The sequence below is a fragment of the Haemorhous mexicanus genome, chromosome 1, assembly GCF_027477595.1.
Source record: "Haemorhous mexicanus isolate bHaeMex1 chromosome 1, bHaeMex1.pri, whole genome shotgun sequence".
NCBI lineage: Eukaryota > Metazoa > Chordata > Aves > Passeriformes > Fringillidae > Haemorhous > Haemorhous mexicanus.
In genome coordinates this window covers 48,777,243-48,802,560 of record NC_082341.1, presented here as the reverse complement: position 1 = coordinate 48,802,560, position 25,318 = coordinate 48,777,243, and the positions used below count along the sequence as shown (strand labels likewise).

The window sequence follows — 25,318 nt, the reverse complement described above, 5'->3', positions numbered from 1 at the left end:
CTGCTTCTGAAGTCTCTCAAATACTTCTCTCAGGTCTCAAATCCCCAAAACAAGTTAACTAGGATAGATTATTTGGAAAATCAAAGTTCCCCTTAAATACTCTTTCTGACTAATAAGATATTCTGTTACCCTCCAGTACAGGTCTGCTAGTTTTGGCTATTGACTATTGACTATTTACATCATCTGAAATCTTGGCTCACTGTATCATACACCATTCAGCTGGTGTCCTTAGCTCCTTCCTTTCAAGTCCTCTTTCCCCATTTCCTTGAAATCCTCACATCAAGTCAAATTTGACACAGTGCTGGAAAATGCAGCCTAGGCAATTGAGTAGTCTGTTGATGATATGAAATATCCAACAATCATGATTACTGATAAAAAAATTTCCATATTGTAAGTTTCATTTAAGAAAGACTAAAAGGCCAAAACTTACCAATGATTCAGATGAACAACTTTTTCTGAAAGTGTTTCTGAAAGTAGGCATTTTATCAACTTCAGTATTTGCAGAGGCTCTAGAGGTATATGATAATCCTAACGATAATTATAATAACAGTAGTTGAAATAATAATAATAATAATAATAATAATAAAAAATACCACCATAAGTAACATAGCCAAAACAACAACAAAAATTAAAATATATTAAAAGAAATAATGTAACCAGATGTAATAAACAAAATTCTGTGTATTCCAGACAACCAGTATAGGACTTTTGTGGGGCTGATCACTGCATTAGCAGACATCAACCTCATCTGATAATATTGCTGCTCTCTTTGGGTTGTGCTAGCCAGGCTGACCACAGTATTTTTATCCTCACAAGTTTGGTCACTTTGTATTTCAGACAGTTAGCTGCACTAGCTGTTGCCCTAGATCATGCATCTCTGAGCTGCTGCCGAGGGAGCTCAGTATATTGTGTGTTCAGTGGTGGCTCCGGCGTGTTTTTAATTTTGACGAGTCAAACTGATGCATATATTTTCCACTACAGCACTTGTTTAGTGCATCCTCCCTGTCTCTGTGCTAGTCATATACATTATGCATATTGTACATGCTGTCAAATCACTGTAAGGCCGAGGGGTAACCTCCCTCAGATTTACTAGCAGGTTTAAAACTGTCCAAGGCTGCACATGAGCGGTTTCCCTGTCAGGATCAGCTCCTGCTTGGATCTCTACCTGTAGTCCCTGAAAGCTTTGCTCCCAGCAGGGCACTTGTGAGGAGAAGCAGTCTGCGATTCCTCACAAGTCAGCTGGGGCCATCAATATTTTGCCCTTCTGCTCCTTTAGCAGGAAGCAGCTAAACAGATCTCCTGCTGCATTGTCCAGAGTGATTGTGCTGAGGTGGGCTGGAGCCTCACACTTCTCACTTCTTACACTGGAGGAGCGGCACTGGCAGAGGTCATCCAGAGTAGAGGCTTTCCATGATCACACACTGGAAATGTCAGCCCTTCGGGAGCAGTGTTTTTTAGCTTTGGGAAATTCAGATGCATGCCATGTTTCCAGTTTTGCACCAGAAACACTTTTAGGAGAGCACTTTCTTGTAGGGGCTATGAGAGGAAAGTGAGGTGTCCCTTACCGTGCAATGCCTTGCATAGAATGCATTCCAAAATGAGCAGACTTTCATAATTTCTTAGCATGATATAAAATATATATTTTTTGCTGATCGCTTCAGTTTGAGTACAATACTCCTGTATTTTTCAAAAGGTATTTAATTGCACACTTCAAAAGCTTTTACTTTGAAAAATAGGAACTTTATTGGTTTTGAAATAATACAACTTTTTGAAGTAGGATCCATTTGGCTTCTTTTTTCATAATTAGAACAAAGCCAAATCAGTACAACATCATAATTATGTCTTAATTATTCTAATAACTTTCATTTTTGTTTTTAATCTTGATTTCTTTTTCTGTGCTGAAGAATAGAAGACAATCTAAACAATGAATTAATTAATTACTCTAAGCTCCTTATTCTCTTTCTTGTTCTTTCCAACCCTGCTTCGCAGATCATTAGAAGTATGAGATAATTAGGGCAAGATTTCATTTGCTAACTCCTTCCTTACTTCCAACCCCACTTTTTTTCCTCCTCCAAATCCCACTTTTTTCCTCTCTCACTTTTATGCACACATTCTTATCTGTATGTGAGTTACTTAAGAGCAGGTAGAATAGGAAGTAGAGTAAAAGGAACCCTCTCCATTATTAGTTTCTCAGTGGGTGAACTTCTGCAGGTCTTTCTGTAGCATATTGAAATCAATGGAGCTCTACTGAAATGTTCTTGGGGATCTCCTGTCTCCAATAGAGTCACCAGAGACATCACTGTGCTTTGCCATTTGGATCTGCTTCTAGAAAATATGGTGTTGTGTCATACTGAGAGCAAGAAAATCTGTGCCCCCACACAGTTCATATTCGCAGCACTCCTTCTTCCTACCTGCTGTGGCTTTCACCCTCAACTGCCACTCCCTGGAAACTGGGAATTAAATCTGCTGATGGAGAGGGAATTACCTGCTGCATGCAACTTTGCAGTGCAGGCTTATTCAAACACATCTAATTAAAACTTCTTTCACTAGAGCGAACAGTGGAAAACTCTTGCTGGTACTCTGCTGAACTGAGGGATTCAAAAAAGATCTGGAGTAAGAGAATGTTGCTCTGAGAAGATCTACCACTGCAAATAAACCAGATCAATGATGAGTGACAGAAGACAGAGAGAGGACTATGTTTGCAATGCCTTTTGCAGGCAGACATAAGCATGCTCCACCTGTGTTACAAGTGGATTGGGAGCTAATATATTTTATGTTTGGATGTAAATTTGGTGCTTGCAAGGCTAGAGGTACCTATGTGCTTCTGCTTCATAAATATCTACAGTCAGAAACTTGGGAGTTGCTTGGGCAGAGCAAACTTATGTCTGCCTTGACAGTGAGGGCCTGAACATCATAGAGGCTAGAAGAGACCTGTCCCTCAGGACAGCAGCAGATATTAATTCCTGACTCTGTTTTTCTCCCTCTCTCTCATCTCTCTCCTTTCTCTTCATGATAAGCTTACTCAGCAAGTTGATTTAGAGAACAAATTCACATTAAAAACTGTCCACTATAAGTGGTTAGGTTGACTTCTTCTGGGCAGCAGAACCTGCACCATCTCAAAAGTGTACATGAAAATATGGTATAGTTTTGTTAATAGGATAATTATAAGAGATAAAAAAGTCTTGTGTTTTCTTTGACCCTGTGCTCTTTTACTGTGACCACTGAAAATATGTCTCCAGTGTAATAAGTTATACGTCTGTACAACTTATTATCTATAATATATATAATATATTGTATATATTGATATATAAGCTACTTAATGCATGTAGTAATACCTAATGATGAAGAAATGCTGAGTCCATTAGAGTAAAAGAGAGTTTTGACATTAATGTCAATGAAACTAGGATTTCATATGGAATTTCAGTGTCAATGAAAACAGAAGAGAATAATAACTATAAATTCTTCTAGGAAATGGTGAAATCTGAAAATCCTACTCAGTATTTAAGGTAATATACTTTTTTGCCTTAGTATGATTTATAAGATTTGGCTTAAAAAAGAAGCATGTTAGCTTGCAGTGTTGTTGTTGGTATATATTCATGGTCTTACAAAGCTGTCATTATATGATTATATTCTTTTCTCTTTATCTTCTTCTTCTTTGCATCTTCTGCATATTTTCTATTTGAGCCCATGAGAATATTCTTTCACTCTTCTTTCTCTTTCTTCTCCTTTTTCCTCATCTTCCTTAACCTCATCTTCTCCTTATTCTTCTCTTTTCCACTCTTGTGCTGCTAGAACATGCCCACTTGTATGCTAAACCCAGAGCCATTTCTGTAATCTGAACAGCTGCATTAACTCAGAGTGCTGAGATTCTGTACAGCTCTGACATGTTTTGAGAACACCTATACAAATCACACTGAGGAATGTATTTTTTAGACACTGGCTTATCAGTGTCCGCAAAGTCTCAAAGTCTGCAAAGTGCTGAGCATCTCCTCCAAGTTGCTAGCATTACCTAATCCCATCAGTGTTGAAGAAGACCCACATAGTATTGGGAAGTCACCCAAAACCCCCTTCCAGTCCCAGTCAGGGTGATGTATGAAATGACACTCTTATCAGCTCCAGTAGATCTGTCACATTTAAATCATAATGCATCTGTAGGTGGTTTTGTATTTGTTTGTTTTTTAAAAAAGCCTTTGAACTTTGGTGTACTCTTTGTAGGAAATAAAAAAGGCAGGTGATTTTTGGATGTGTTTGACTTTCGTTTAAAAGAATGTATTTAATAATAAGATGCATGTTTTCTTCTCTACTTCTGTTTTACATTCTTCCAACATACTTTCCTGGCATTCTTCTGTTTCTCAATCTGGCTCCACAGTGAGTCGACAGCCAGCCGTAAACACTGAAAGAAGGCTGTAATCACTGCTTGAACAACTACATCCAACCAAAGATGGATTTTAAAGTAAGAAAGAGGCTGCTGAGATGACAGATAACTACAGCTTGGCTTCTGAACTCTTTGAGTGCTTCCCAGTATTTTGTGTCAGATTTAGAAGTGAACCAAGGCCATGAAATGGTATCAATAGCATCATGGGGACAAGAGGTGAAGGGACTGAGGGTTTCACTTTGTGGGTGGGAAAGGAGAAGTGTCGACATTGGAATTTCACAGCCAGATTAAAATCTTGGAAGGCAAGTCTTAGGATCGGAAACTTTTGTCCACTGCTTGGGCAAAGCAACAAATTGTCTTAGCAGTCTAGTAAAAAAGACTCTTTTTAGAGAGTTGCAGACAATGACTGAGTATGTTTCTGGTCTTGAATCAGAAAATTATACAATAATACTGAAATTAAACTATTTCATCTGTGTCCTGTCAAAATAAACTGAAGGTAATATTTTTCATCTTTGAATCTTGACAAATTAGTATTTTTGTGGAACAAAGAATACCTAGCATAATAAATATTTTTCTAGAGTCTTTGAACTTATTAAAATAAATGGATATCTAAATTTTGGATGATGGTAGGCAAATTAAGTCAATATTTGTTTCTGAAATGCTGATTATATTAGAGTGTAGATTTTCTACTAAGGTTAGATTTGAAGCATAGATTTTATGTTGGGGATCCCAGAAGACACCAAATTAAACATGAGCCAGAAAAGTTGCATCACAAAAAATAAGGGAAATGATGTCTGGGGCTGCTTAGGAGTGTTGGAGTGTTGCCAGCAGGTTAGAGGCGATGATCATTCCCCTTTATTCAGCCCTGGTGAGGTCACTCCTGGAAAACTGTGTCCAGTTTTGGACTCCCCAGTACAAGAGAGAGATGGATGCATTGAGGTCCAGCAAATGCTCACAAAGATGTTTAAGGGTCTGGACAACCTTTCCTGTGAGGAAAGACTGAGAGAGATGGGTCTCTGCAGCCTGGAGAAGTCTCATGGGGGCCTCATTAATGTGTGGGAGGATGCACAAGGGATGGAGCCAGGCTCTTGCCAGTGCTACCAATGACAGCACCAGAGGTGATGGACATACACTGAAACACAGGCAGGTGCCTCTGAACATTAGGATACATATTTTTACTCTGAGGGTATCTCTATCTCATATTCAAAAGAGTCCATCTGACTCGCTCAGATGGAGCCACTTGGTCAAATTTGGAGCCACCAAATTCTAGGTGATCCTGCTATGGCTAGTTGTTGGACAAGGTGACCTCGAGAGTTCCCATCCAACCTCAGCCATTTTGTGCTTTTGTGTGGATTTTCCATAGAGCTATAATAATTGCATTGGACCTTTACCAATGGGTCTAGTGGGAGAAGAGCAGAATCTAGTTGGAATATTAATATTCACTTACTTGTATCTCGTGCCATGTTTGTATTTGTAAGTTTTTGGAGAGAGTTAACTAAAACTTCAGACTCACTGATGCTAAAGGAAAACATTATAGAGTATTAGAAGCACTAAGTTGCTCTGCCTTCTTTTCCCTTCTTATTTTTTAAATAATTTTATTGTTGCTGTCTGTATTCTCCCATTACATCCTATTTACAGAAGAATTGTGAAAACCTAAGGGCCTATAATGCAAAAATACTTTTTGCTGGTGGCTAGCAGGAACTTTGGAAAGGGGTCCACCACATCACACTGCACTTGCAGAAAACTGTGAGCAGTGGAGAAGCAGCAGCCATATTTGATGGGTGCCACCAATTTTGGTTGAATCTTCTGTTTGAAGAGAAATTATGCTCTTGTCAAAGCCAAGGGTTGGCTGAGTATCTACAGTAGGGAAAGATCTGTCCTATCCTTTACTTCTTACTTTCTGTATGACTACAGAGAAGTCATATGGTTTCTATTCTGCAGATGACAAATGAGCTAAACATCTCTGCCCCACAGGTGGGTCATGAAGACCCTTAGTGAAACACATTGTGTAAAAACATTCAATTTAATATTTTGTTTATCTGTATCATGGAAATGCCTGTGACATGCAGCTGAGATCAGAATCCTATCCTTCTGAATACAATGATCAAGGGAATCAATCCCGAGGAAATGAAATCACAAATCTTGATGCTTGGTTTTGACCTCTGGCAATACTGTATTCTGCCTTGTCAAGATTAAAATAAAAATTGCAAGTGCTTGGACATCGAGCAGTTCCTACTGGGCTGCCTCTTATTGAAAACTTCTTCATATATATCATCAAAAAGGTAAACCAAATGAACCAGCTAAATCTTCAGACAAAGGACAGAAAACATCTTTCTCCTGTCATTTGTATGCTTGCATTGCTTCCTTATAATGATGCCACCTGCTTCCTTTAGGTGAATAACAGTCTTTTTTTTGCAAGGGTTTTTCTTGAATATATTCCAGTTCAAGAAGAACATGTTCTTATGCTTCTGGTAAAAAAACTCTCAAGCCCAAGACTTTAGTGTTGGGACAATCTGTCTGTCAATATGCACCAGATGTGTTGAGCATAAAGTTGATTTAGTATTCTGTACCCATATTTTCTCATGAGGCAGACTAATGAGAAATGAAAATAGATAAGGGAAATGTCAAGGAGAATTGCAGCGAAAATTTAGATTGTTTTGCAGATAGGTAAATAGAAATGGGGATGAAAAGCAGGAACTTTCATTCTGCCACAATTGCTTCTGCTGTACAGTACAAGACAGTTTGAAAAATAGGGTTTCAGAACTAAAAACCCGCTTGGTTATAGAAGCCTGGCTGCTTACATCAAATCTGTAGCTAAACATATTCTTACACTATGCCTGACAGGAGAGGTAATCACAGACATGACTTGTAGCCAATAAATATTATTACCAAGTATATTGTAGTTCACTTATGATGGGCATCTGTGAGAACTTGCAAAGTTTTAAAGAATATATTACTGAAGCCAAATTCTGTCTTTTTGAAACACTAAACCGTGGGAAATAATGCCATCTTCAATGATGGAAAAAAGAAATGTAACAGGTGCAGGGTTCTGTATGTTGACTGATGTCCAAATTTCTTTATCAATCATCATTCAAAAGAACTCATCTACTTAGGTTGTACTGATAAAAGTATTTATTGCCCCAAGGATATCCAATATAATTTATCCCACTGTGAATAACCCCTTCTTATTTTTTCTACTTGTTTCTAACTATTTATATGAAAAAAATTGTTTCACGCCCTTATTACAAGAAGATGATGTACAGCAAAAGAGAGAGACATGAGCTAGGATACAGGAGAACTGGTGCTTATGTTAAGATCCTCCACTGATCTGGTGACCTCCGCCAAGTCAGGTATCCTTTCTTTGTCTTTTTTTTTCCTGTTTCCAAGTTGGTGATAATGATACTGGCCTCCTTCACTGAAGTGCCTTGATATTTACTTGCTGAGGATATGAGTTATGTGAAAGTCATGCATTTCAGCAATTATGCAAGGCAGAGGTTCTCCTGCTTTATTCCATCCCTACTCCCTCTGGCTTATAAAGTTAGATAAAAATGAGTGACACTAGCAGATAAGCAGTTGCCTTCTTCATGCATAGATACATAGATAATCTCAACCAGATGGGAACAAAGAACAGATGTTCTCTAAACATATGTGCAAACAAAAAATTACAAGTGTGAATGTTCATAAGCAATGACTAAAAGAGGAGAAAGGAACAAAGTATGATTTCAGGACTCAAGTATTTGTGAGACCTGACCTGGAAATTTTCAGCTAGCTCTAGAAACAGCAAAAGAAAATTAAAGCATTTAGGGATATTAATTCTTTCTGACTTTTCTTTCAGACATGAAGACAGTCATCTAAGTGTCCTCAGTCTTTTCTGAAGAAGAATATGATGGCTAATGGTGTTCTGCCAGGACATACATCTGTTTGTATTTAGGCTTCTCTCCACATGGTTGGATTTGTAATGTGGACAAAGAATTACCTTTTCTTTCCATATTCTGTATGGGCTTAAGCTAATTTTCTCATTATTCAGTTTCAGTCACCTTACAACATCCCAGGACTTCTATTCTTGTCAAAGTGAGCATTAAAATGACTTACTGAAAACTGAATTGTTCTGCTACTGCTGTATTTCCCTTACTTCTAACAATCTGGCTACATTTCACCTCAACTTTCTCTTACCCAAATTCTACCCATAATGCCATTAATTTCAGTGCAGATCTACAACATATTACAGATGGAAGATAACTTGAAGTCAAGCCTCTAATTGTAAAGATATTTTTCCACTACCTGACAAGCAACTATTAGCAATATTACAAATACCAGATAAGTTGTTAAGCTCAGATTAAATATCTTAAATCACTATGTGATACCTCCTTTTGTCATTGAGTGGGATAAAAAAACAACTCTGAGCTTCCCAAAGATGCAAAGGAGACATGATGCAAAAAAGACAGTAAGGGTAATTTTTTTTTTTCTGTAAGCCTAGTTCTGTGTTCAGTGTTAGGATGTTGATCTCATCCAAGCTTCTGGAAATTCAGAGATATTTTTGTTGTTTTTTTCTAGAAATGTAAAACCAAATAGGAAATATGTCACTTTTTCTCAGTAGATACACTTATAAAATGTCACGAAAATATGACTCTTACTTCTTAAAAGCTTTTGGAGGTATGGGTGAGAAGTCTGTTAAAATACATATAGTTCTTCAAATCTTTTCACGCTATTATATTTTTTCCATTTGGTTGTAGAAGCCCAAGATTCCATGCCAAACAGGAAGATCTACAAGTGTTTTTCTTTGATGCACGCTGTTTAAAAATATATTTCACCCTTGAGGAAATACCCACATGATGAATTTATTATACCATCAGTAGCAAATTCATCTTAGTGAAGATTATTTTCTCTGCTTAGAAATCTTCACATTTATGGATGAAAGCTGCTTCAGAAGGTCAAAGATATGAGTTCTCTTTTTCACACTAACTTGAGCAAAGCAAAAGTGAAAGCTGTAAAATATCTTCAAGCTCGCTTGGCACCTGATCAGCTCTGATTTACAAGGATGTTCATATTGCTGCTATTGAATCAATACATTTGCACTAGCCATCTATAATTTAGATGTGTTTCCTGACCACTTATCTGGAAGAAGCTAATAGGTGTTTAGCATTTAATAGATATTATTATAATTTTTATTTAACTTTTTAGTAAAGCAGGTTAGCAAATGGTTGCCTCAGCCTCTGAAGTTTGGAATTTAAGAAGAGAATTCCTATGCCACACAAGGAAAATATCAGATATTCTCAGGGTTTTCCTGTCTGTGTGTGTCTGCGCACACATACAGACCCCGTAAGAAAAGACAGTGGCAAAATTCCTGCTGTGTAGTCTGCTGGTGAGAGTATTTAATAAGAAATATAAGCCCAGGGCAAATGAGCTGAACTTAAGTAATTTTTCAGCCTGCAATACTAAGTTGTGTGCAATGAGTCTTTCTCTTGTCAGCTCAGGAGGTCTGCACTGTGCCCGTGGGCCTCTGCCTGAGAAATTATTAGAAACAGTCTGCTGTGAAAAGTTTCATTTCTGTGAATCAGTGAATCACAGAGAAACCATTTAGCTGAAAAATTCTCAGTCTTTCTGTTTAGGCATTTTGGTGTTTTCTTCTTGTTTCTTTCATTCGTTATCCCCTCTCTTTTCAGAGCAAATTTTTCAAAAACTGTTGCTTTCAGATAAATCTGTTGAAATTTTAACAACAGTGATTCTTCAGACATCTGTTATAACATCTGGACTTGGAGTCCTGAGAATAACTAGCATACTCACTCCTGTCTTCCTCATTCACACTTAAAAATCAGAATGGGTATGCAATGTTTTTTCTGTTACCTCTGTTAGTATGTAACATATGAGAGTCTCCACAGGAAAAGAGATCTCTTAGAGAAGGTGAGTACACAGCTCTCAAGGTTGTAAAGTCTGGTGAGCAAGCAGAACCTGGGATATTGGATCCTGCCTCTTCCTTTTCAGCAGCCCTTGCTCGGCTTCCCTCTTGCAGTCTTATTCCAGCTGCTTTTTCCTGTCTCTGCAATTGCAGCTGGCTCTTGTGCTCATATACAGATGCTTTTTTAGCACTGAGTTGCCTCTGATCCCTTAAAGTTGCTTCAGGCTCCTGTTTCTCTGTGTTTTCTTCCAGCTTCTCATGCTGTGCGGCTAAAGAATATGGACAGAAAGGTCCAGGTTTCCAGATGTGCCCAAAGCAGATTTTGTCCCAACAGACATTTTTTTTTCTGGTCCACCTGAACTAGCCATTGGTTTGTTGTTTTTTTTTTTTTTTTTTTTTCCAGCCATATCAGCTCTTCTGGCTAGGCTGGCTTTTGCATGGTGTGCTGACGTGAACTCACTGAAAGCTTCAGGCTGGTTGATCATATATAATTAGCTAACTTTGCAGTCTTTACTCTGCAGTAGACAGTGCCCCCCTGTTCTAAATTGATGATTGCTGCTTTTCTAATCTAAACATTCAAAACTACTTGGATAGACCAAGCAAAATACTTTTCTAAATATCTTTATTATTCTGATTTTGTCTTCAAAATAAGACACATTATAAGCTGAAAGAATACTGTTCATAATGTCTGCAACTTAATTTCTTTATCTGAAATAATAAGAATTTCCAATATGTTTTCAAAGTTTTTGTGGGTAAATTCAGAAATGGAATATGAGTTTGGTGAGGAGGCAAAGAACAGCACAAATAGAGCAAACTGCATCTCTCTCACAAACTTGAGTGTTAGCCCTTCAGGTTCCAGGCACACTCTTCTTCCTAACCTAACCAAGCTCTGAACCAGCAAATGTTACCAGGAAAAATTGCATACAACTTGTGCATGACCAGCTTGTGCATCTTCATGGAGGAACACACTTTTCTGTGTGTGTTTTTTGCTCTAATATACACTGGTTATATCTTGAGAGAGATATTTGGATGCTGAGCATCCAGTAAAAGTTTTACCTTAGTTTTACAGATCATGCTACTATGTAGAGGCCAATGCCCATTCTGTCCACTAGCTACCTTGAAACCACCCTTAAATCACATTGAGACAAAGCTGGAAGAAGTTTGTACCTAATTAGCGAGTAAAATAGGCTCCAAAGTTACTGAGGTTTATAAAGTTACAAGATGTTCAAACAGTTTGGCTTTTTGTTTGTGTTTGATTTGCTTAGTTTTTAAAAGAGCTCTAACATTTCATCCCACACTCAAGTGACAAAATATTATATCTTTACAAGCTCCTCATCAAGGATTTATTTTAGAGAATCTTTACTACATTGATGGGAGAGGAGTTTGAGTTGGGGACACAGTGTCTTGTTTCTCACCTTTTTAATTGTTTCCACAGCTGATCCTTCCTACACCGTTTTCAGAGTCTTTAAGGAAAAAATAACAGTCAAAGCATTGCCTGTTGCTAATGTTGCTCGTTTAGGCATGTGTTCCTTTAGTGGTCTCTAATAGTAATCAATACGTGCTAGCTATTCCTAAGAGAGAAGCAGCATGAAGAAAGGGGTGAAAATATCATTGTTTGCTGGCACAGAATTGCTCATCACTGGAACTCTAAACATGGATAAATTATTTCTCCTTCTGTTTAATGTGAGGCTACTTCAGGCTTTCTAGAAAATAGGTTGCACTTGCTTTCCTCTTGGCTGCATAACATGTGTGCTGGTCTTAAGCATACTTAAGAAAAACATAATTTTCTTTAGCCTGTTATATCTATCTCATGAGGATATACTCACAATGCATGTAAATTATAATGCATTACCAGTTAAAAGGCATACCCAGAGAAATCCCAGAGTCTAGACATCCCATATCTTAACCCATTTCCACTAATATTCTTCTCAGAACACTTTTTTCATAGTTTTGAAAGATACAAGTTTTCTAAAAATAGGAGTCCATCAGAATCAGTAGAAGCAACTAATGGATTAGGTCACATTTTTCTCTTGTCTAGCAAAGTCGCCTTATCAGGATTACACTTGTGCTGAAACACTCTCCCAAACTGGAGCTGAGATCAGTGACCCTGTACTTTTCCTGTGCTTTGGCCACTCATTGCCATCCTATTGGAAGTTCTGCAAGTCTGAAGAGGAGAAGCTGAGGTGGCTGTAAAGGATAAACAGCAACAAAAAGCAGAACAAGGTGAGGAGACAAGGTGAGGTGAGCAGAATAAGGTGAGGTCTCGATGTTGGAGGTAGCCTTTCACACCCTGATCTACAGGGGTCTTCAGGCAGCTAAACATAAGCCAGTGGCTAAAGGCGCTGCCAAAATATTTTCAAGCCAGGTTAAGCCAGACTGAAGCATTTCCATACACATTAATTATGACTGAGGTGACGAGTCCTCTGATTCACATAACCCATAAAAAGGTAAGTCAGTTTCCATATTATTATTATTATTGTATCTTTTAAAAACCAGTATTGACAATATTGAGTCCCACATTTGCAACCATAAGGACACCATGCCTCCTGTGTACCATTAAATATTGCATTCCATAAGAGCCAGACGAAACTTATATGCATGCACAGATACGCAGTTGTTTTCACAGTAAAACTGCTATTTATCTGGAAGTGCTGGAGAAATTCAAAGTTTAGGCATTATTAGTGCTGGGTTTATCCATTTTTTTCCCTTCAGTAGGATTATAGTTTGATGCTCATAGGGCATTTTTTATTCAAATCTGTGAGAAACATCAGTCCAGATAGTCTCCTGAATTGTGTTTCCCTTGAGTATTTCTACTTCTGTCTAATGTGGCATTTCATTTCTCACAGACAACATAACATATATTAACGGGGCATAGCACTAAATGTGCAAAAAATCGGTTCTATCAGTTCTTATTTTAGTTAGAAATTCCTCTGGACATTTAGATGAGCTATTAACAGAGACTGTGTCTTTTGGGGCCTTTGATGTCAAGTCCATTCCATTCTTTCATGATATTTTCACCTACGGAGAGGAAATCATCCTGGTTCAAACATTGCCAGTATGTCAGAGGTATTTCCAAGGAAACATTTTGAGAAAGTCAGATCTGTTGAAAAGAAATCTAAAGAAAATGGGTAGCAAAACAAAAGAAAATAAGTTGAAAGGAGCAGAGTCTAAAAATGATCTAGGAGTAGGATAAAAGGCCATTTGAAAGATGACTGAAATACTCTGAAAGACTGAAAAAAAAACAAGGAACAAAAATGTAGAGGGGAAACAGTGCAAAGCATTCAACAATAAAGAGAAATTAGCAAAATTTAAAAAAAAAAGAAACATTGAAAATAGAAAAGAGTAAATAATTAAAAGTATGAGAGAAAGCATGTGAATGGATTGACAGTGAGGGAAAAGATGATAACCTGAAGTGGATGGTTATGGAAATTTATTTGGAGAGACGTTATGTCCTTAACATTATCAACTGGGCATCATCTGAGTTTTGCTGACAACTTCAAAGTGAGCGAGGGGTAAAAATGGAAGACAGGTTCTTTACTTGGGACGTCAAATATCTACGAATATTCGTGAGTAATAAGCTGTAGGTAAACCTGGGTGGTTCCAAACTGACAACGTCAGGTTTTGGGCTTGTGAGATATTGTTTGTGTCAAGTAGAAAAGAAACATACTGGCTTTTAGTTTAGATGGAGTGAATCCATATTTCCTGCTGCTCTTAGTCAATGGTAATAGTCTTAGTCTGGCCTTTCTTTATTAAATTCTTTAAAGGGAATGAGATATTAAATCAGTACTGCTTTTGAGTTTGAGAAGATTTGTACTTCTTCAAAGGTGCACCTCAAGTAATCCAGGTCTTTCCCAGACTCACTGAACCCTGAAAATTAAGCTGGAAAAATTCTTTGAAGACTGAGATCAGTGTACTTAGAAAATGTCCTAGCCAATATTAGGGGAGCAAATCTGATATGCAAGATCAGTATTGTCTCAAGGTGTTTGCATCTTCCATACCATTCCTCAGGTTATCTGAATGCCAGTTTGGAATGTCCCTGTGAGAGTGAACTTCCTTTCATCACAGGACATTCATATTGAGCCAGAAAGTTCCGGCACAACTCTAACAGTGAGTCTAAGAAAGATATGCCACTCCTTGAAAAGAATATTCTTTCTTGAGGAAGGAAACTCTGACGTTTTAGACATCAGAGCTCAGTGTTAAACATTTGAAGGTATCTTAAATTAGAAATGGTGCTGAGTTATTCCTAAATGACTCAGCTCATTTACCTGCTTTAATATATGTCTAATATCTGAATTTTGATCTTCTGCAGTTTAAAATTTAGGCCAAAGTTTATCACCACTTCTCCATACTTTTAAAAAGGTATCTAAAATCATGTAAAAAACTTTAAAGTACTTATTTTTACAAAGTTTATGACATAAACAAACCATGCTTGTCTAGTAAACGGGAACCATTGTCCCCTTTTAGAAAAGTCAGATTTGAGGTTCTGCTAAATGGTGGAAAACTAAAGATGAAAAAAAAAAAAAAATCTTTATTTAAAAAAAATGAAAAAAAATCCCATTTTCCTAAACCCTCAAGAAATGGAATAGGGCGTATTTCATTGCCAACATCTTTTAGACATAATTCTGCCAGATGGTTCTCTTTCTAGCTATTCTTCAGAGCTGCATTCCTTTTTCAGTCCATTACCATCACTTTATCTCTAGTTTGTGCTTGTCTGTGGCTTCTGCTGCTCATGTAAGCTCCTCTACTAAAAGTATGTGTTCTAGAACTTTTTGTCTAGGTGCCTGGTATGCTTTTCTCTGTAGGCCTGAACCTCATGTTTTGGAAGCTGCAAATTTTTCCCATCTTCTTCCGCCATAAAAGAATTTTTTTTTCTTTTTTTTTTTTTCCTTTTTAAATGAAGAAAACTTGTTCTTTCAGTAGGATTTTAGCAAATTGTTGCAGTACAGTGAAGATCACTGTCATGGATAAATTGGTCTTTTTTAAATGGGTTCTCAATGATTTTTTGTTGCAAATTTTCCAATAGCTTCTCTCAATGCTTTCTAGTGAAAGAATGAGAAAGAAAAGACTGAGCTTCACATGGAAGTTGTGAGTTAACACTGATTAAAGCACTGGTGGCAAGTAGCATCAGATCAAGAATCAGGTCTCTAAGCAATTTGCTGAATTCTTTCATGATTTATCTCACAAGAAAAAAATGTAAACTATAATTTCCTCCTGTTATTTACGTTGGCCTTTTAAAGTGTTTGCTCTTTCCCATAAATATTTGGGCAGGGTAAACCCTGCTATATCTTTGGTTATCTTTTGCTCATATCTGAAAGCAATCTTATCACATACATGCAAAGTCCTTTCTCCTTGTGCTGCTGTAATATTATGATGTAATACAAAGTTTGGAAGCTACTGCAGTAGAGTGAAGCATGGAGAAGTTCAGGAACAGAGTTGAGTCTCCTGAATATCTTATCTACTTAGGAACAGGCTTCTCCATGAGGTAATCTCTCCTGCTAGAGACCTAGGTGGAAATGCCACAAACCAGCCTGTCTCTGACATGTGAGGATTTCAATTATTCACGCAGGTTGGAATTCAGTGGGAATAAAATGCAATGTACCTGTAAAAGAAATAAATCATTAGTGTAACTTAATTCAGTGTTCTACCTCTACCTACCTTAGAATAGGTTTAATATTTTTACAGTCAATACATTTCAATTAATATGGTGCATATTTGTGCAGAGACTGTGTTCTCCACGGCCACCATAACTTTAATGTTTTTGTGCTTTTATTTCTATTACAAAGTCATTGTTCTTGTTGAGAAATGGAAAAGAGCTTTTTAATGTGTCTGTGCAAGGTACTTAGCTGGTAAGGACTTCAGAATTGTTTTCTCTACGTGTCTACAGCTTTTTCAAGGACTCCACATGTTTCTGTAGAGGCAAAGTAACACTTTTTTTCCTTTAAACTGACCTTAACAATTCAACATACTTTTGAAAAACAAGTGGTTGATCATGTACCTTAATTACAGAAGCAAATTGAGGACAATTGTCCTATTCATCAAAATAAATCACACATTAGTTAACTAATGAAAAAGTTAACATACAGAAGAAAAATACCAGAGCAGTGTTAGCAAGCATGGGATCAAAATCCTTAGCTGGTATAAATCAGCATGGCCCTAATTTCTTAACTGGACTGTGCCAGAAAATATCAGGTAATGATCTGGCCTTTTTTGGGTAAATGTGTGAAGAATTATGTGCACTGATTTTCTTTTGAGAAATTAGGGGGCAATATTAATTGGTGTCAGATTTTTAATGTTGCTTTGTATCTGTCCTTTTAGATAAAACAAACATGTTGCTCACATAAAGTGAGAATTTTACGTCTCTTCTGGAGAATGTGATTTGCAATTCTCATTTTCTTAGCCAGCTTGTCATGCTTACACACAGAGATTAAATGTCTGCAATCAGAAAGTTTAGTCATTAGGTGAAGTAAAGAGCTGTGGTGCCACAGATACAGCATTTTCAGATCTAGACTAAAGATTAAAGACCAAGGTTATTCAGTGTACAAGAGGAAACACATTTCACACATGAGGGTAAAAATTTTCTCTTAGAGAAGGAGTGAAATTGCTGTTGAAGATGCAGTGCTGGCTCACAGAAACCAGAATATTTTCTTGAAACACTATTCAGGTCTCTTGTTTTTTGTGGAGATTTTATTGCTGAGAATCTCTGCTGTAGGTGCTTTCCAGATGTACAAAGTTCCCATCCATCAAAATAGTCTCAATAAACAGGGGTCCGAGGGAGGAAGTAACAACATGGATTTTCCATTCGAATCAATATACTTTCCTATAAAGGCAGCAGAGCATAAAAATTATTTTGAAGCAGGGAAAAAGAGCAAAGGAAGCTTCAAGACAAATTAGTAAGGGCCAGCTGATGCAGAGAGGGACTGCAGAAGGGTGCGATGAGGTGACTTTTTGGGTTTGTGATAAAAGGGCAGGAAGAGTTCAAAAAGGGGGCATAACAGAGGTATTAGGATGGGCAAGTCTCCTGCTGAATGCCAGTATCCACATGTCTTTAAGGGGACCTTCAGTACATTTGACTATAAGAGTATTATATCAGCACTTCCTATGAGATCAATATTTGGAGGAGAAAAAAAGGGCTAAATGATAGAAGATTGGGAAATGCCAGATTTCTGGGAGCTGTGTTGTTTGAGACTGTTCCCCTGTGCTGTCATGTTGGCTGTAGTATAATGTAAGGGCTTTGTATAAAGAGATGGGTGTAGTATTTAAAGAATCATGTGTAGTATTTAAAGAAAGAAAAGCTGTGAAAGGAAAATACCCTAAATCACCATTACAGAGGAAAACACAGAGTGAACCAAAATAATTACTTTATAGAGCATGCTAAGGGTTTGTCCAACCCAGGATTTTATCTCTATACATAAAAATGTAGAGAACACTCCCTTCCCTCATGAATTCTTTCTTTTTCTATTGGTCTCTATGATAAAATGGGCTTTAGGTGCTTTTTCTTTTTTTTTTTTTACAGAAGACCTACACAAGTGCAGCAAGTTTGTAAGGCTTAAGAAGAGGGAACAGTGAGGAAGAGCAGGCTGAAGTACCTCTCATCCAGCTTTCAGATCCCTTAGGTATGATCTTAAGCAGCGGATTTCACAAAAGATATACTTGGTTGTGCTGACCACTTTTTCTCAAGAGCTTCTGATTTCAGTGCATGCCACTGTCAGTGTCTAGCTGTCAGTACCAGGTGAACAATACCATATTCACTTGTTTATAAAAAAAATCACCTACAAAAGAACATGAATTTATGGTAGCTTAGCTTATCAGCTGAGCAAAACCACTAACCAAGTCTTAAAGACATTTCCTCTGAAGATCTCCTATATGACAAATTATTTTTATGTATTTGGAAATGATTGTGAAATAATTTCAAAGATTGTTCCTGGGTGAGTGTCATATAATTACAGAAATTTCTGCAGGGGAGAAGTAGCAGGCTCATTAAATTATCCTTTCCCTTTTGCTTTGCATGTCAAAAGCTTTGAATTTTTTTATATATAAATTTTTCTTTTGCAGAAAGGGGAAATATTTTAGACACTGGTAATAACTGATGTTTTTATGAAGAACAGCCCTGATGGTGTTTGGCCATCTTGAAATCTCCTCTTGATCGTAGGACTTCTCCACTCCTGGAATAGAAACAATACCCTGAGACTTCAACAATCAGTCACACAGCATGAATAATGAGAAATATTTCAAAGCAACAGTCAAATTTGCATAAAACATTCATTTGGTTTATTTGAATATCCACCAAATAAATGCAAATCAAAAGGAATCCATGGATCATTTACAATCAGGAAGGAGGGCTGAAACCATTGAATAGATGACTTGATGAAAAAATGTTCATGGGTCTGTCTTTCTAGAACAAAAAAGGGGAGATACGTTGGAGCAAAAGCTACTAGGAAATGAGCTTCTTGCCCAGCCTGACAAGGTTTATTTCCATATAGGTCCTCCATATAGGTGACTCTGTTTCTTCCTCTGGATGTTGTTTTCAAGAAGGTTTGGAGGGAGAGAGAGGAAATCTGGGAACCCCAGTTTGCAACAATGAGGGGGGAAGTAGTTAAAAACATGGGTTTAATTGATTTTTGTAAGAGGAGAACCAGAGGTAAGCATTTTCAGGAAATATTAGTTTCCAGAAATGCACGTACTAATAATTTTTTTTAATGGTACACTACATGCCTGGGAAAATCAGTTACAGGAGGGTCTCTTTAGATTCAAAACAGGACAGTTTCAGATGAAACTCAGAAATATGAGTGCTTCAATTCTGTCTGCTCCATTTCACTTACTTTTCTCCTCCTCCTTGTAGAAGGTGCTGACAATCCTCTGCTGTGAGTCTATATTCAGTTTCAAGACAGTAAACTCTTCCAGCTGTCATACCTAAGGATGAAACCTAAAATCAACTGATAGCTTATCAGGAGGTGCTTTTCATTTATGTGCTCCTGCCACTGCTCAGGCTTCTCATTTCTTGGAAAACTGTTGGTCAGAAAATAAAAAAAAAAAAAAACCCAAACATGTGCATCATTCAAATGTGGATGCAATTAATTTAATTAGGAAATTCCGTAATCCTGATGTAAGAACAATTTTATATAGGATGGAAGATCAAATAATGTGTCTCCTTCAATATTTAAACTAAAGAACCATGTCTCTGTCTAGTTACTGATTGCACTCTACTTTACAACAAAAAGCTTCCACCTGTTCTTCTTTCTTTGGCAATATGACATCAACAGAGATTTCCTGCGTGCCAAAATAATTACCCAAATGAAAAGATACATATTTATTGCTTTGATAACTCTCATGGGTGAGGAGAGAGCACAGTGTATTTTGGATAAGTCAATCCCTATCAGACATGACTCTACCAGACAGTCTATGTCTCTGTGCAGTTCTTCAGCCTGGGCTCTTTCAAAATGTCAATATTTGACACTCATCATTGCTTAAAGCACATGCTGATGCTCCTGCCAGATGACTCCCTTCTTGCAGGACAGGATTGATCAGTGGGCTGTTCAGAGTCCCCCAGAGAGACTCTTTAACTTAAGGCCTATGTCAGCAGGTTAAACAGATGGCTCTGTTCAACAGCCAACATCCTGCACAGCAGTCCCTGTGAAGATACTAAGCCTAACAGCTGACAAAATCTGGGGAGCTGCCAGTTCCACAGGGAATTCCATTTTGGGGGAGACAGGAAGGAAGATCCTCACTCAGAAAGTAGCTCACTCACTCCTAGAACAGTCCAATCTTTTTAGGTCTTCTTCATTGCTTCTAGGGTTCTTCTGGCATCTGTTTTGTTGAGTGTTTTTTTAAGGATTATGGATGGAAATACGGCACACCTGCTTCTCATGGAGCTTATCCTATAGAGTTTGGAGTATGGGTGGTGTGTTAGTTGAATGAAATGAGTCTGTCCCATTGCATGCTCACAGAAGGGACCTTATGCTCAGAGTTGTCATTACTCTCCCTCACTGGTTGCTCTTCTTTCTATACCTAAATCTCAGCAGAGTAAGCCCCTCAAACCATGAACTCCTCTTTCCAAAAGAAAACAAAAAAACCCAAACACCTTTTCATATATTCTGTGTATTAACTAGACATTTCATCTGATGAAATGTCTAGTTCCAGGAACACAGCAAGGAGATGGCATAAGATGTACAGATTTCTGATTTTCAGCTTGAAGAGCACAGACCACTTTTGCTTTCTCTGAAGGCAAATCAAAGGCCGAATGATCCAACTGTAACTTCTCTTTTCTTATTTCCTTATATTCAGAGAGCAAGAACTGTGCCATCCAAATACCAAACACAATTACTTTTTAGGGAAAAATTTAAATTAACCCCCATAAAATCAATTGAATAATATCTTAAAAATAACAGTCATATGAAACAAGCTATTTTTAGATAGAAAGCTGGTGAGTTTCCTGATTTGAGCTGCTAGAGACATTGTTACTGGCATCTGGAAATTTCATTGTTATTATACTTTTTATTTGTTAAACTAGATCACAAACGAGCTATTTATTTGTATTTCTTTGCTCTTTATTCTGCAAAAAAACCTGCTGAGATACACACGAGATGTCTGTCTCTGTTCTGTATGACTTTATTTCTCATACCTGCATTTGTCATGGCTTATTGCTCACCTGACTGCTACTTCCTGTTGATTAATTGTGTATTTTTACACAATAAATTTTTGTCTAATTCTTTGTTCTCCCAGCTGTTTCTCAGTAGTCATAAAGGATTTGACTTCTAAGTGGTTCCTTTCTTAATGTTCAGGTACTGTGCCTCCTATAGCAGAAAGACAGAGAGCCTTTGCCCACCATTTGCAGATATGCATGCACTTAGAAAACTTTGTTATCTTAAGTGTACCGTCATTTTCATGTATATTTCTTCTCCTTATGAAGCAGGGGGTCTCATCAATACATCTTCTTTTGTCCTCCCAGAACGCACAAGTGTTTAAATCAGCAAGGCTCAAATGAGAACATTGTGGTAGAAATCAACAGGAGAGCAAGAAAAGGAGTATCAGTAAAAGCAATAAATGTAAATGAGCGAGGGGAATGGCAGCTCCAGGGGAGATTCCAGCCACCTGAAGTCATACCCACTTGATGCTCATGAAATCTCTCTCCCTGTTGCAGAAGACTGGATTTACAGCTCTCGTCTGTCTTCTCTCCACCAGCTCAGTTTAGGTGTCCGTGGCCTCCTGACCACTCTCATCTTATTTCTGATGCCTATGCAACAGACCTTAATTAATGCTGGCTTTCTTGCCTGCTTTTTAAACTGCAGCCCCGCTGCTGTCTTTACCTTTTATGAACCAGAACTTTCCTGTCAAAATTTGTTTTCTTTTGCTAATATATCCATCCTCTGTGCTTTTTGTTTTTCCTGTTTAATGTGCCCTGACAGCCTAGTGCTTGTGAGCAGATCAGTTGGGTTTGGTGTACTTGAAAGTGAAGTGTCTTTCAAAGCTTCTGAAGGTCAGGCAAAGTCAGCCTCCAATTTCCCTATCAGACCTGTAAGTTAGCTTTTAGTGGCAATCCTTAGCTCTCATAACTTGTCTGATTTAATCTTATCAGATTCAATATTCATGCTAAAAGAAATAAAATGCTTCTGGTTTTAAAGCTAAAGTATTACAAAGTAATTTACACAGTAAAACACATTGCTATATCAACTATAGTCTTCAATTTTTAGCTTTCCATGTGCTCGTCACATTTTAAATTATGTCTTAAAGCTGTATGTTTCTCTAGGAAAGTTTGGTGTCTGCATTAAAATTCAAAGAACCCACACTGGTGATCAGGCTCTAAATGGCATGTAGAAGCAAAGCCCCTAGGGCACCAGTATCACCAAGAAAGGACTGTCCTACTAGTAAATCTAGAAAATAAATGGAGTCAGAAAGAAGAAATGTGAAGAAATTTTGAGAGGTCCAGAATAATGGGAGGAATTTCAACTGATCTCCAGGCTGCTTTCAAATGGACCTGCTCTACATCACGCCTGCCCTTGTTCCAACCTTCCAGCTTCTTTTTTTTAACTACTTCAGTGCATTTCTCTGTATTCTTGGAAGCTGCACAGATGCTAAAATCACCCAGCTGGATTTACTCTCTCCCTAGGAAGATACTTATCTGAATCTTTTACAACCATCTGCTACTTTCTCAGACAGGTAACGGAGCAGAACATCAGCAAAAAAACCAAAATAAAACAAAACACCCCCCAAAAAAACCACCAACAACAAAAAAAATTACTCCAAAACAACACAAAAGAAAAAGTGCCTAACTTAGAGATTTCAGTTTTATCCTAAGCTTAATGAATTGTTTTATAATCTACGATTTTTTTGGTTTAGCACCATGCAAGCTGAAGGGCATGCTATCATAGAGATTTCTTCCCCCTGCTAAAAGTGGTAGTACTTCTAAATATTCATGACATCGTTATGCAGTTTATCAAATCCAAAGCTTTTAATTTAGAGCACATCTCAGTCATGTATCACTTGTAGATAAAAGTGGTTTTTATTTCTTTTAACACTTGAATCCAAAGTATACAGAATGGATAGACTGTGAATTTTAAGCTCCTCTTGTCTCTCCTCCAATTATTTCATTTGCACTATTTTGTTTTGATTTTTTAATCAGGTTTTGCTTTTGAGCAACCAATCAGTGCAACTCAACAATATATAGTGGGAAGGCAGCTCCTGACTGTTACTTTCTATTTTTCACATCCATAGTGTAATTCATAAGAATAAAATCTCCAGGCTTGAATGATAGTCTATTTAGGGCACAAGATAGGTACTCACCAAGGAAAACTCAACTACTCTAGTTTAATCAAGAAAAACCGTTGTTTGCTTCAGGTAGACCATTGAAAGGAGAAAATGAAACTTAGCCAAAATATAAGGCTTTCTAGCTTATTGGCTTTCAAACTACTACATCTTCTTGCAACTCTTCAGTCCAGATCCAAAGATGCGATGTACTGCTGCTTCTTGTAGGGGTACACAATATAACAAATTAAAGGTAGTATAGAAAGCAATCTTACCCCTAAAGAGTTGCAGCTGAGCCAATTATTAGAGATTAGGAACAGGCCTGACTCTGACAGACCACAGCTATAGCCAATAAGAAGAAGAGTGTTATAAAAGAATGGATTGGGTTGTTAAGGGGGATCTGGAGTCAGTTGACTAATGTGAGAAGGAAGAGTCAGTGTTTAGAGGAGGTGCCTGCCAGAAACATCAAGGAGGAATGAAACTCTAGCAATATGGAACCTTTGCAATATAGTAACAACAGCTTCTCTTGAATGCCTTTCTCTTTACTTTCCAAGAAGGTGTGGTTTCATTGGGTACTTGGCAGAGATGGACAGCAGCTGCTGAATGTTATGTGAACATAGGCAGCTACAGGAACCTCATGACTGTTTTCCATGGAGCCACAACAGCAAAACTGTTATAAGAATATGGGGGATAGGACTACACTTTTTGTGTCTTGTGGACTCCAGCTACATTTGTCTCAGTTTATTTTTGACTAAATAGTCTGGGAATGTGAAAAGTAGAGACTTTCTAAGAAGAACAAATTGATGCAGTAAGTTGAGGAAGGGTATAACTGAATGGTATAATAATCTTGAGATTTATTCTCTATTTCACTTTGGGGCATAACAGGAACTCCACTTTCCAGGTGTGTTTTGGTAAGGAGACACAGGTTAAGAGAAGTGTTTAGAGGGGGTGTGTGGTTATGCTGTTATTTGTCTGCTCGCCTACTTTTACATCAGTATTACTTGAATGCCTTCATCCGAAATCAGGTGCTTAAATGACGGAATGTCCATTGTCTATTTGTCTGAACGGACAAGGCAGGAAAATGGCATTAGAAAAGATACATCTATTAAGCAGATAGGGAACTAAAGCATGGAAGTCGTTGAGTTGTGCTGACAAAAGGCCAGACATGGCTTCCAGTTGCTGAGAAACAGAAGCTAAGAGAGACTTTGCAAGTAAAACAAAATGTGGGGTAGAAGCTTATAACAGAACTGCTGACCAAGACTGAAATTACTGTAACACTATCGTGTCACAAGCATCAAATAAGAGTGTAAAATCAGCCAAACTGGGCCCACTGGAAAGTGCAAAGAGACACTGGCTGTTTATTAGGAAGGGAGTGAAGGTGGCAAGGGAGAAGAGCTTGGGAGGGAACAAAGGTATAAAAAGAGAATACAAGGGTGTTACGAGCCGTCCCTGTGGACGGGCTTTGTAGAGGTTCTTTAGATTGATTTCAAGGTGCAAAAAACTGACACGGTACAAGGGGGTTTGCAGATTAATCAACACAAATGGACTTTATTGAAACAACCACAGCAAAAATGCGTTGGGGAGGAATAAGGGGAAAAAAGGGAAGAGTAAGGAAAAAAAAGGAAAAGGGTATATAGCTACCAAACGTGAGAATGGTGGAGGTCCTTTGGTGTCCAGCCGAAGAGGTTCACCAGGTCACGTCCGGGGAGATCTCAGAGTTGCAGTCTATTCTGTACCCTTATTATACTTTTCTTGATGAGGGGGAAGGGGATTATTTTGAAACCGAATCTATTGTATCTTCTGGTAGAAAGAATGGTATTTGGAAAAGGGTGGACACACAGTCCACCTCGCAATGGGCGAGAGCCATTGTTTTTGTGGTCCAATGCCCGCACCTGCAATCATCCATCTTGCTTTGGTCAGCTCGCCTCCCCCCGTGCACCTGCCCCGGGCGGGGGGCTCTAGTCCCAGTCCTTGGAAAGTGTGAGGGAGGCTTTTCTCACATGGGGATTTCTCGGGGTTTTCTCTGGTGGAGAGGCTTCTGTCATCTCAGCTTGTCTGTTACGGTGGTTGTAGATCAACGAGAGGGGTCTTCTGTGGGAGACCACCCAAAAGCTCAGGAGAAGTCCAGCCAGGGGCCAAGAGGCGGGACAGCTTCCAAGGCTATTGTTGTTAAGAGGGAACAGTGACCCCTTCTTCTCATTGAGCTCAGTGTAGCGTGCAGGAGAGTGCACATGTGGAAACAACGACTTAGCAACGCTTTCAGGTCGTGAAGCCCCCTGGCTTGGTGGGTAACTTTCCACTGTGGTTAG

General features: G+C 38.1%; 2 long non-coding RNA genes across 2 annotated transcripts in view; both read left to right on the top strand.

The window, feature by feature from the left end:
* The window catches only part of LOC132338888 (uncharacterized), a 36,747-nt gene extending 28,307 nt beyond the window's left edge, over positions 1-8,440 (top strand). The window contains exons 2-3 of the long non-coding RNA XR_009489605.1: positions 7,628-7,725; positions 8,211-8,440. This is a non-coding gene — a long non-coding RNA (uncharacterized LOC132338888). The remainder of the gene's footprint in view (positions 1-7,627; positions 7,726-8,210) is intronic.
* A 3,471-nt stretch (positions 8,441-11,911) lies between these two features.
* Positions 11,912-20,931, top strand: LOC132338459 (uncharacterized). Its single transcript, XR_009489504.1, has 3 exons — positions 11,912-12,494; positions 17,785-17,884; positions 18,324-20,931. It is a non-coding gene; the product is annotated as an uncharacterized LOC132338459 (long non-coding RNA).
* The last annotated feature ends 4,387 nt before the right edge of the window (positions 20,932-25,318 follow it).